The sequence below is a fragment of the Panulirus ornatus genome, chromosome 11 (genome assembly GCF_036320965.1).
Source record: "Panulirus ornatus isolate Po-2019 chromosome 11, ASM3632096v1, whole genome shotgun sequence".
Lineage (NCBI taxonomy): Eukaryota > Metazoa > Arthropoda > Malacostraca > Decapoda > Palinuridae > Panulirus > Panulirus ornatus.
Genome location: NC_092234.1, coordinates 76480036 through 76492299, shown reverse-complemented (window position 1 = coordinate 76492299; position 12264 = coordinate 76480036).

Below are 12264 nucleotides of genomic sequence, written 5' to 3'. Positions count from 1 at the left end.
AGTGACTCTTGTTCTTAGCCTCTCTCTCCTCTCCTTCCTGACTCTCGTCCCAAGGCTCTCTCTCCTATAGAGACTGACTCTCGTCCCGAGCCTCGTTCTCCTGTGCTTCCTAACTCTCGTCCAAAGCCTTCCCCTTCTGCCCTAGTGCCTCTCGTCGTAAGCTCTCTCTCCTGTCGTTTCTGTTTCTCGTCCCAAGGCTCTCTCTCATGTCTTCCCTGACTTACGTCCCAATACTCTTTCTCCTTTGTTGCCTGGCACTCGTCCCAAGCCTCATTCTTCTGCCCTGCCTCACTCTATTCCGAAACCTCTCTCCCCAGTCCTGTATGACTCTTGTCCTAAGCCTTTCTCTTCTATACTACCTGACTCTCGCCCCAAGCTTCTCTCTCCTGTCTAGACTGACTCTCGTCCGAAGCCTCTCTCTCCTGTCCTGCCTGACTCACATCTCAAGCCTCTCTCTCCTGTCCTGCCTGACTCTCGTCCCAAGCATCTCCCCCCTGTCCTGTCTGACTCTAGTCCCAAGCCTCTCTCCTATCCTGCCTGACTCTCGTTGCAAGCCTCTGTCTCCTGTCATGCCTCACTCTCGTCGCAAACCTCTGTCTCCTATCCAGCCTGACTCCCGTCCGAAGCGTCTCTCTACTGTCCTGGCTTACTCTCGACCCAAGACTCTCTCTTCTGTCCTGCCTGTCTCTCTCCCTAAGCTTCACTTTTCTTTCCCGCCTGACTCTCACACTACCCCTCTCTCTCCTGTCCTGCCTGACTCTCGTTACAAACCCCAGACTTCATTTTTCTCTCCCGCCTGACTCTCGTACTAAGAATCTCTCTCCTGTCCAACCTGACTCTCGTCCTAATTTTCTCAATCCTCTCCGGCATGACTCTCGTCCCAAGCCTCCCTCTCATGTCTTGCCTTATTCATGTTCTAAGCCTCTCTCTCCTGTCCTGCCTAAGTCTAGTCCCAAGCATCTCTCCCGTGACCTGTGTGACTCTACTCCCAAGCTTCTCTCTCCTATCCTGAATGACTCTCGTCCCAATCCTTTCTCTCCTGTCCTGCCTCACTCTAGTCGCAAGCCTCTCTCTCCTGTCCTGCCTGATTCTCGTCCTAAGCCACCCTCTCCTGTCCTGCGTGACTCTCGTCCTAAGCCTCCCCCTCCTGTCCTGCCTGATTCCTATACCAAACCTCTCTTTCCTCTCGTTCCTAACTCTTTCCCCAGGCTTCACTTTTCTTTCCGGCCTGACTCTCGTCCCAAGCCTCTCTCTCCTGTCCTGCCTGACTCTTTTCACAAACCCCAGGCTTCACTTTTCTTTCCGGCATGAGTCTCGTACCAAGACTCTTTCTCCTGTCAGACCTGACTCTCGTTCTAAGCCTCTCTTTCCTCGCTGGCATGACTCTCGTCCCAAACCTCCCTCTCATGTCTTGACTTACTCACGTCCCAAGCCTCTCTCTCTTATCATGCCTGACTCTCCTCAAAAGCATCTCTCCCCTGTCCTGTCTCACTCTAAGCGCAAGCCTGTATCTCCTATCGTGCCTGACTCTCGTCCCAAGCCTCTCTCTCCTGTCCTGCCTCACTCTCGACGCAAGCTTCTCTCTTTTGTCCTGCCTGACTCTCGTCCTATGCCACTCTCTCCTGTCCCGCCTGACTCTCTTCCAGAGACTCTCTTTCCTGTCTTGCCTGACTCTCGTCCTGAGCTTCTCTCTCTCTCTCTCCTGGCCTGACTGACACTCGTCCCAAGCCTCTCTCTCCTCTTTGGTTTGATTCTTGCCCCAAGTCTATATCTCCCCTACGACCTGACTCTCGTCCTAAGCTTCTCTATCCTCTCCGGCATGAATCTCGACGCAAGCCTCTCTCTCCTGACCTATCTGACTCTCGTCCCAAACCTCTATCTTCAGTCCTGTCTAACTCTCGTCCCAAGCCTCTCTCTCCTGTCCTGCCTGACTCTCGTTCCAAGCCTCTCTCTCCTATCCACCCTGACTTTCGTTCCAAGCATCTCTCTCCTGTCCTGCCTGACTCTCGTCCCAAGACAATATCTCCTGTCTTGCCTGACTGTCGACGCAAGCGTCTGTCTCCTATCCAGCCCTACTCTCGTCCCAAGCTTCTCTCTCCCGTTCTGCCCGAGTCTCGTCCCAAGTCTCTCCCCTGTCCTGCCTGACTCTCGTGCCAAGCCTCTCTCTCCTCTCATACCTGAGTCTCGTCCAAAACCTTTCTCTCCTGTCTTGCCTGGCTGTCATTCTAAGCGTCTCTCTCTCCTGTTCTGACTGACTCTCGTCCCAAGCCCCTCCCTTCTGTCTGGTTAGATTCTTGCCCCAAGTCTATCTCTCTTCTCTGACCTGACGCTCGTCCTAAGCCTCTCTATCCTCTGTGGCATGTCTCTCCTCGCAAACCTCTCTCTCCTTTACTGCCTGACTCTCATCACAAGCCTCTCTCTCCTGTCCTGTCTGGATCTAGTCCCCAGCCCCTATTTCCTGTAGAGCCTGACTTTCGTCCCGAGTCTCCCTCTACTGTGCTTCCTGAGTCTCGTCCTAAGCCTTTCTCTCTTTTCCTGCCTGACTCTCGTCCCAGGACTCTATATCCTGTCCTTCCTGGCTCTCGTCCCCAGCCCCTCTCTCCTGTAGAGCCTGACTCTCGTCCCCAGCCTCCCTCTCCTGTGCTTCCTGACTCTTCTCCGAAGCCTCTCTCTCCTGTCCTGCCTGACTCTCGTCCCAAGATTCCCTCTCCTGCCCTGCCTGACTTTCCTCCCGAGCCTCTCTCTCCTGTCCTGCCTCATTCTCTTCCCAAGCCTCCCTCTCCTGACCTAACCGACTCCCCTCCCAAGCCCCTCTCTCATGTCCTGCCTTACTCTCGTCCGAAACTTCTCTCTCCTGTCCTGCTGACTCTTGTCCTCAGCCTCTCTCTCTTCTCCTGCCTCTTAGGTCCCAAGCCTCTTTTTCCTGACCTGTATGACTCTCGTAAAATGCCTCCCCTTTCTGCCATAGTGACTCTTGTCCTTAGCCTCTCTCTCCTCTCCTTCCTGACCCTCGTCCCAAGGCTCTCTCTCCTATAGAGACTGACTCTCGTCCCGAGCCTCGTTCTCCTGTGCTTCCTAACTCTCGTCCAAAGCCTCATCCTTCTGACCTAATGCCTCTCGTAGTAAGCTCTCTCTCCTCTCCTTTCTTTTTCTCATCCCAAGGCTCTCTCTCATGTCTTCCCTGACTTCCGTCCCAATACTCTTTCTCCTTTGTTGCCTGGCACTCGTCCCAAGCCTCATTCTCCTGCCTGCCTGACTTTATTCCGAAACCTCTCTCCCTAGTCCTGTATGACTCTCGTCCTAAGCCTTTCTCTTCTATACTACCTGACTCTCGCCCCAAGCCTCTCTCTCCTGTCCAGACTGACTCTCGTCCGAAGCCTCTCTCTCCTGTCCTGCCTGACTCACATCTCAAGCCTGTCTCTCCTTTCCTGCCTGACTCTCGTCCCAAGCATCTCTCCCCTGTCCTGTCTGACTCTAGTCCCAAGCCTCTCTCCTATCCTGCCTGACTCTCCTTGCAAGCCTCTGTCGCCTGTCATGCCTCACTCTCGTCGCAAACCTCTGTCTCCTATCCAGCCTGACTTCCGTCCGAAGCGTCTCTCTACTGTCCTGCCTGACTTTCGACCCAAGACTCTCTCTTCTGTCCTGACTGTCTCTCTCCCTACGCTTCATTTTTCTTTCCCGCCTTACTCCTACACCAAGCCTCTCTCTCCTGTCCTGCCTGACTCTCTTCACAAACCCCAGACTTCACTTTTCTCTCCCGCCTGACTCTGGTACTAAGACTCTCTCTCCTGTCCAACCTGACTCTCGTCCTAATTTTCTCAATCCTCTCCGGCATGATTCTCGTCCCAAGCCTCCCTCTCATGTCTTGCCTTACTCATGTTCTAAGCCTCTCTCTCCTGTCCTGCCTAAGTCTCGTCCCAAGCATCTCTCCCGTGACCTGTGTGACTCTACTCCCAAGCCTCTCTCTCCTATCCTGCCTGACTCTCGTCCCAATCCTTTCTCTCCTGTCCTGTCTCACTCTCGTCGCAAGCCTCTTTCTCCTGTCCTGCCTGATTCTCGTCCTAAGCCACTCTCTCCTGTCCTGCGTGATTCTCGTCCCAAGCCTCTCCATCCTGTCCTGCCTGATTCCTATACCAAGCCTCTCTCTCCTGTCCTTCCTGACTCTTTTCACAAACCCAAACTTCACTTTTCTTTCCGGCATGAGTCTCGTACCAAGCCTCTTTCTCCTGCCATACCTGACTCTCGTTCTAAGCCTCTCTTTCCTCGCTGGCATAACTCTCTCGTCCCAAACCTCCCTCTCATGTCTTGACTTACTCACGTCCCAAGCCTCTCTCTCTTATCATGCCTGACTCTCCTCAAAAGCATCTCTCCCCTGTCCTGTCTCACTCTAAGCGCAAGCCTGTATCTCCTATCGTGCCTGACTCTCGTCCCAAGCCTCTCTCTCCTGTCCTGCCTCACTCTCGACACAAGCTTCTCTCTTTTGTCCTGCCTGACTCTCGTCCTATTCCACTCTCTCCTGTCCCGCCTGACTCTCTTCCAGAGACTCTCTTTCCTGTCTTGCCTGACTCTCGTCCTGAGCTTCTCTCTCTCTCTCTCCTGGCCTGACTGGCACTCGTCCCAAGCCTCTCTCTCCTCTCTGGTTTGATTCTTGCCCCAAGTCTATATCTCCCCTACGACCTGACTCTCGTCCTAAGCTTCTCTATCCTCTCCGGCATGAATCTCGACGCAAGCCTCTCTCTCTTGACATGTCTGACTCTTGTCCCAAGCCTCTATCTTCAGTCCTGTCTAACTCTCGTCCCAAGCCTCTCTCTCCTGTCCTGCCTGACTCTCATCCCAAGCCTCTCTCTCCTGTTTACGCTGACTATCGTCCCAAGCCTGTCTCTCCTATCCTGAATGACTCTCGTCCCAAGCCACTTTCTACCGTCTTGCCTGACTCTCAAACCAAGCCTCTGTCTCCTATCCAGCCTGACTCGTCCCAAGACTCTCTCTCGTGTCCTGTCTAACTCTCGTCCCAAGCCTCTCTATCCTGTCCTACCTGACTCTCGTTCCAAGCCTCTCTCTCCTATCCACCCTGACTTTCGTTCCAAGCCTCTCTCTCCTGTCCTGCCTGACTCTCGTCCCAAGACAATCTCTCCTGTCTTGCCTGTCTGTCGAAGCAAGCGTCTCTCTCCTATCCAGCCCTACTCTCGTCCCAAGCTTCTCTCTCCCGTTCTGCCCGAGTCTCGTCTCAAGTCTCTCACCTGTCTCACCAGTCTCGTCCAAAACCTTTCTCTCCTGTCTTGCATGGCTGTCATTCTAAGCGTCTCCCTCTCCTGTTCTGACAGACTCGTCCCAAGCCCCTCCCTCCTGTCTGGTTAGATTCTTGCCCCAAGTCTATCTCTCTTCTCCGACCTGACGCTCGTCCTAAACCTCTCTATCCTCTGCGGCATGACTCTCCTCGCAAGCCTCTCTCTCCTGCCCCGTCTGACTGTCGTCGCAAGCTTCTCTCTCCTGTCCTATGTAACTCTCGTCTTAAGGCCCTCTCTACTGTTCTGCCTGACTCTCGTCCAAGCCTCCCTCTCCAGTATTTCCTGACTCTCTTACTAACCTCTCTCCCGTCCTGACTGACTCTCGTTCCAAGCCTCTCTCTCCTGTCCTGCCTGACTCTCGTCACAAGCCTCTCTCTCCTGTCCTGTCTGGATCTAGTGCCCAGCCCCTATTTCCTGTAGAGCCTGACTTTCGTCCCGAGTCTCCCTCTCCTGTGCTTCCTTAATCTCGTCCTAAGACTTTCTCTCTTGTCCTGCCTGGCTCTCGTCCTCAGCCCCTCTCTCCTGTAGAGCCTGACTCTCGTCCCCAGCCCCCCTCTCCTGTGCTTCCTGACTCTTGTCCGAAGCCTCTCTCTCCTGTCCTGCCTGACTCTCGTCCCAAGATTCCCTCTCCTGCCCTGCCTGACTTTCCTCCCGAGCCTCTCTCTCCTGTCCTGCCTCATTCTCTTCCCAAGCCTCCCTCTCCTGACCTAACCGACTCTCCTCCCAAGTACCTCTCTCCTGTCCTGTCTTACTCTCGTCCGAAACTTCTCTCTCCTGTCCTGCTGACTCTTGTCCTAAGCCTTACTCTCTTTTCCTGCCTGACTTAGGTCCCAAGCCTCTTTTTCCTGGCCTGTATGACTCTCGTAAAATGCCTCCTCCTTCTGCCATAGTGACTCTTGTCCTTAGCCTCTCTCTCCTCTCCTTCCTGACTCTCGTCCCAAGGCTCTCCCTCCTATAGAGACTGACTCTCGTCCCGAGCCTCGTTCTCCTATGCTTCCTAACTCTCGTCCAAAGTCTCCCCCTTCTGCCCTAGTGCCTCTCGTCGTAAGCTCTCTCTCCTCTCCTTTCTGTTTCTCGTCCCAAGGCTCTCTCTCATGTCTTCCCTGACTTACGTCCCAATACTCTTTCTCCTTTGTTGCCTGGCACTCGTCCCAAGCCTCATTCTTCTGCCCTGCCTGACTCTATTCCGAAACCTCTCTCCCCAGTCCTGTATGACTCTTGTCCTAAGCCTTTCTCTTCTATATTACCTGACTCTCGCCCCAAGCCTCTCTCTCCTGTCCAGACTGACTCTCGTCCGAAGCCTCTCTCTCCTGTCCCGCCTGACTCACATCTCAAGCCTCTCTCTCCTGTCCTGCCTGACTCTCGTCCCAAGCATCTCTCCCCTGTCCTGTCTGACTCTAGTCCCAAGCCTCTCTCCTATCCTGCCTGACTCTCGTTGCAAGCCTCTGTCTCCTGTCATGCCTCACTCTCGTCGCAAACCTTTGTCTCCTATCCAGCCTGACTCCCGTCCGAAGAGAGTCTCTACTGTCCTGGCTTACTCTCGACCCAAGACTCTCTCTTCTGTCCTGACTGTCTCCCTACGCTTCACTTTTCTTTCCCGCCTGACTCTCACACCAACCCTCTCTCTCCTGTCCTGCCTGACTCTCGTCACAAACCCCAGACTTCATTTTTCTCCCCCGCCTGACTCTCGTACTAAGCCTCTCTCTCCTGTCCAACATGACTCTCGTCATAATTTTCTCAATCCTCTCCGGCATGACTCTCGTCCCAAGCCTCCCTCTCATGTCTTGCCTTATTCATGTTCTAAGCCTCTCTCTACTGTCCTGCCTAAGTCTCGTCCCAAGCATCTCTCCCGTGACCTGTGTGACTCTACTCCCAAGCCTCTCTCTCCTATCCTGATTGACTCTCGTCCCAATCCTTTCTCTCCTGTCCTGCCTCACTCTCGTCGCAAGCCTCTCTCTCCTGTCCTGCCTGATTCTCGTCCTAAGCCACTCTCTCCTGTCCTGCGTGACTCTCGTCCTAAGCCTCCCTCTCCTGTCCTGCCTGATTCCTATACTAAACCTCTCTCTCCTCTCGTTCCTAACTCTTTCCCCAGGCTTCACTTCACTTTCCGGCCTAACTCTCGTCCCAAACCTCTCTCTCCTGTCCTGCCTGACTCTTTTCACAAACCTCAGACTTCACTTTTCTTTCCGGCATGAGTCTCGTACCAAGCCTCTTTCTCCTATCAGACATGACTCTCGTTCTAAGCCTCTCTTTCCTCGCTGGCATGACTCTCGTCCCAAACCTCCCTCTCATGTCTTGACTTACTCACGTCCCAAGCCTCTCTCCTATCCTGCCTGACTCTCGTTGCAAGCCTCTGTCTCCTGTCATGCCTCACTCTCGTCGCAAACCTTTGTCTCCTATCCAGCCTGACTCCCGTCCGAAGAGTCTCTCTACTGTCCTGGCTTACTCTCGACCCAAGACTCTCTCTTCTGTCCTGACTGTCTCTCTCCCTACGCTTCACTTTTCTTTCCCGCCTGACTCTCACACCAACCCTCTCTCTCCTGTCCTGCCTGACTCTCGTCACAAACCCCAGACTTCATTTTTCTCCCCCGCCTGACTCTCGTACTAAGCCTCTCTCTCCTGTCCAACATGACTCTCGTCATAATTTTCTCAATCCTCTCCGGCATGACTCTCGTCCCAAGCCACCCTCTCATGTCTTGCCTTATTCATGTTCTAAGCCTCTCTCTACTGTCCTGCCTAAGTCTCGTCCCAAGCATCTCTCCCGTGACCTGTGTGACTCTACTCCCAAGCCTCTCTCTCCTATCCTGATTGACTCTCGTCCCAATCCTTTCTCTCCTGTCCTGCCTCACTCTCGTCGCAAGCCTCTCTCTCCTGTCCTGCCTGATTCTCGTCCTAAGCCACTCTCTCCTGTCCTGCGTGACTCTCGTCCTAAGCCTCCCTCTCCTGTCCTGCCTGATTCCTATACTAAACCTCTCTCTCCTCTCGTTCCTAACTCTTTCCCCAGGCTTCACTTCACTTTCCGGCCTAACTCTCGTCCCAAACCTCTCTCTCCTGTCCTGCCTGACTCTTTTCACAAACCTCAGACTTCACTTTTCTTTCCGGCATGAGTCTCGTACCAAGCCTCTTTCTCCTATCAGACATGACTCTCGTTCTAAGCCTCTCTTTCCTCGCTGGCATGACTCTCGTCCCAAACCTCCCTCTCATGTCTTGACTTACTCACGTCCCAAGCCTCTCTCCTATCCTGCCTGACTCTCGTTGCAAGCCTCTGTCTCCTGTCATGCCTCACTCTCGTCGCAAACCTTTGTCTCCTATCCAGCCTGACTCCCGTCCGAAGAGTCTCTCTACTGTCCTGGCTTACTCTCGACCCAAGACTCTCTCTTCTGTCCTGACTGTCTCTCTCCCTACGCTTCACTTTTCTTTCCCGCCTGACTCTCACACCAACCCTCTCTCTCCTGTCCTGCCTGACTCTCGTCACAAACCCCAGACTTCATTTTTCTCCCCCGCCTGACTCTCGTACTAAGCCTCTCTCTCCTGTCCAACATGACTCTCGTCATAATTTTCTCAATCCTCTCCGGCATGACTCTCGTCCCAAGCCACCCTCTCATGTCTTGCCTTATTCATGTTCTAAGCCTCTCTCTACTGTCCTGCCTAAGTCTCGTCCCAAGCATCTCTCCCGTGACCTGTGTGACTCTACTCCCAAGCCTCTCTCTCCTATCCTGATTGACTCTCGTCCCAATCCTTTCTCTCCTGTCCTGCCTCACTCTCGTCGCAAGCCTCTCTCTCCTGTCCTGCCTGATTCTCGTCCTAAGCCACTCTCTCCTGTCCTGCGTGACTCTCGTCCTAAGCCTCCCCCTCCTGTCCTGCCTGATTCCTATACTAAACCTCTCTCTCCTTCACTTCACTTTCCGGCCTGACTCTCGTCCCAAACCTCTCTCTCCTGTCCTGCCTGACTCTTTTCACAAACCTCAGACTTCACTTTTCTTTCCGGCATGAGTCTCGTACCAAGCCTCTTTCTCCTATCAGACATGACTCTCGTTCTAAGCCTCTCTTTCCTCGCTGGCATGACTCTCGTCCCAAACCTCCCTCTCATGTCTTGACTTACTCACGTCCCAAGCCTCTCTCTCTTATCATGCCTGACTCTCCTCAAAAGCATCTCTCCCCTGTCCTGTCTCACTCTAAGCGCAAGCCTGTATCTCCTATCGTGCCTGACTCTCGTCCCAAGCCTCTCTCTCCTGTCCTGCCTCACTCTCGACGCAAGCTTCTCTCTTTTGTCCTGCCTGACTCTCGTCCTATGCCACTCTCTCCTGTCCCGCCTGACTCTCTTCCAGAGTCTCTCTTTCCTATCTTCCCTGACTCTCGTCCTGAGTTTCTCTCTCTCTCTCTCTCCTGGCCTGACCTACACTCGTCCCAAGCCTCTCTCTCCTCTCTGTTTGATTCTTGCCCCAAGTCTATATCTCCCCTACGACCTGACTCTCGTCCTAAGCTTCTCTATCCTCTCCGGCATGAATCTCGACGCAAGCCTCTCTCTCCTGACCTGTCTGACTCTCGTCCCAAACCTCTATCTTCAGTCCTGTCTAACTCTCGTCCCAAGCCTCTCTCTCCTGTCCTGCCTGACTCTCATCCCAAGCCTTTCTCTCCTGTTTACGCTGACTATCGTCCCAAGCCTGTCTCTCCTACCCTAAATGACTCTCGTCCCAAGCCACTTTCTACCGTCTTGCCTGACTCTCAAACCAAGCCTCTGTCTCCTATCCAGCCTGACTCTCGTCCCAAGCCTCTCTCTCGTGTCCTGTCTAACTCTAGTCCCAAGCCTCTCTCTCCTGTCCTGCCTGACTCTCGTTCCAAGCCTCTCTCTCCTATCCACCCTGACTCTCGTTCCAAGCATCTCTCTCCTGTCCTGCCTGACTCTCGTCCCAAGACAATCACTCCTGTCTTGCCTGACTGTCGAAGCAAGCGTCTCTCTCCTATCCAGCCCTACTCTCGTCCCAAGCTTCTCTCTCCCGTTCTGCCCGAGACTCGTCCCATGTCTCTCCCCTGTCCTGCCTGACTCTCGTGCCAAGCCTCTCTCTCATCTCATACCTGAGTCTCGTCCAAAACCTTTCTCTCCTGTCTTGCCTGGCTGTCATTCTAAGCGTCTCTCTCTCCTGTTCTGACTGACTCTCGTCCCAAGCCCCTCCCTCCTGTCTGGTTAGGTTCTTGCCCCAAGCCTATCTCTCTTCTCCGACCTGACGCTCGTCCTAAGCCTCTCTATCCTCTGTGGCATGTCTATCCTCGCAAGCCTCTCTCTCCTCTCCTGCCTGATTCTCGTCACAAGCCTCTCTCTCCTGTCCTGTCTGGATGTAGTCCCCAGCCCTTATTTCCTGTAGAGCCTGACTTTCGTCCCGAGTCTCCCTCTCCTGTGCTTCCTGAGTCTCGTCCTAAGCCTTTCTCTCTTGTCCTGCCTGACTCTCGTCCCAGGACTCTATATCCTGTCCTTCCTGGCTCTCGTCCCCAGCCCCTCTCTCCTGTAGAGCCTGACTCTCGTCCCCAGCCTCCCTCTCCTGTGCTTCATGACTCTTGTCCGAAGCCTCTCTCTCCTGTCCTGCCTGACTCTCGTCCCAAGATTCCCTCTCCTGCCCTGCCTGACTTTCCTCCCGAGCCTCTCTATCCTGTCCTGCCTCATTCTCTTCCCAAGCCTCCCTCTCCTGACCTAACCGACTCTCCTCCCAAGCCCCTCTCTCCTGTCCTGCCTTACTCTCGTCCGAAACTTCTCTCTCCTGTCCTGCTGACTCTTGTCCTAAGCCTCTCTCTCTTCTCCTGCCTCTTAGGTCCCAAGCCTCTTTTTCCTGGCCTGTATGACTCTCGTAAAATGCCTCCCCTTTCTGCCATAGTGACTCTTGTCCTTAGCCTCTCTCTCCTCTCCTTCCTGACCCTCGTCCCAAGGCTCTCTCTCCTATAGAGACTGACTCTCGTCCCGAGCCTCGTTCTCCTGTGCTTCCTAACACTCGTCCAAAGCCTCCCCCTTCTGACCTAGTGCCTCTCGTAGTAAGCTCTCTCTCCTCTCCTTTATTTTTCTCGTCCCAAGGCTCTCTCTCATGTCTTCCCTGACTTCCGTCCCAATACTCTTTCTCCTTTGTTGCCTGGCACTCGTCCCAAGCCTTATTCTCCTGCCCTGCCTGACTCTATTCCGAAACCTCTCTCCCCAGTCCTGTATGACTCTCGTCCTAAGCCTTTCTCTTCTATACTACCTGACTCTCGCCCCAAGCCTCTCTCTCCTGTCCAGACTGACTCTCGTCCGAAGCATCTCTCCCCTGTCCTGTCTGATTCTAGTCCCAAGCCTCTCTCCTATCCTGCCTGACTCTCGTTGCAAGCCTCTGTCGCCTGTCATGCCTCACTCTCGTCGCAAACCTCTGTCTCCTATCCAGCCTGACTTCCGTCCGAAGCGTCTCTCTACTGTCCTGCCTGACTCTCGACCCAAGACTCTCTCTTCTGTCCTGCCTTTCTCTCTCCCGACGCTTCACTTTTCTTTCCCGCCTGACTCTTACACCAAGCCTCTCTCTCCTGTCCTGCCTGACTCTCGTCACAAACCCCAGACTTCACTTTTCTCTCCCGCCTGACTCTCGTACTAAGCCTCTCTCTCCTGTCCAACCTGACTCTCGTCATAATTTTCTCAATCCTCTCCGGCATGACTCTCGTCCCAAGCCTCCCTCTCATGTCTTGCCTTACTCATGTTCTAAGCCTCTCTCTCCTGTCCTGCCTAAGTCTCGTCCCAAGCATCTCTCCCGTGACCTGTGTGACTCTACTCCCAAGCCTCTCTCTCCTATCCTGCCTGACTCTCGTCCCAATCCTTTCTCTCCTGTCCTGCCTCACTCTCGTCGCAAGCCTCTTTCTCCTGTCCTGCCTGATTCTCGTTCTAAGCCACTCTCTCCTGTCCTGAGTGACTCTCGTCCCAAGCCTCTCCCTCCTGCCCTGCCTGATTCCTATACCAAGCCTCTCTCTC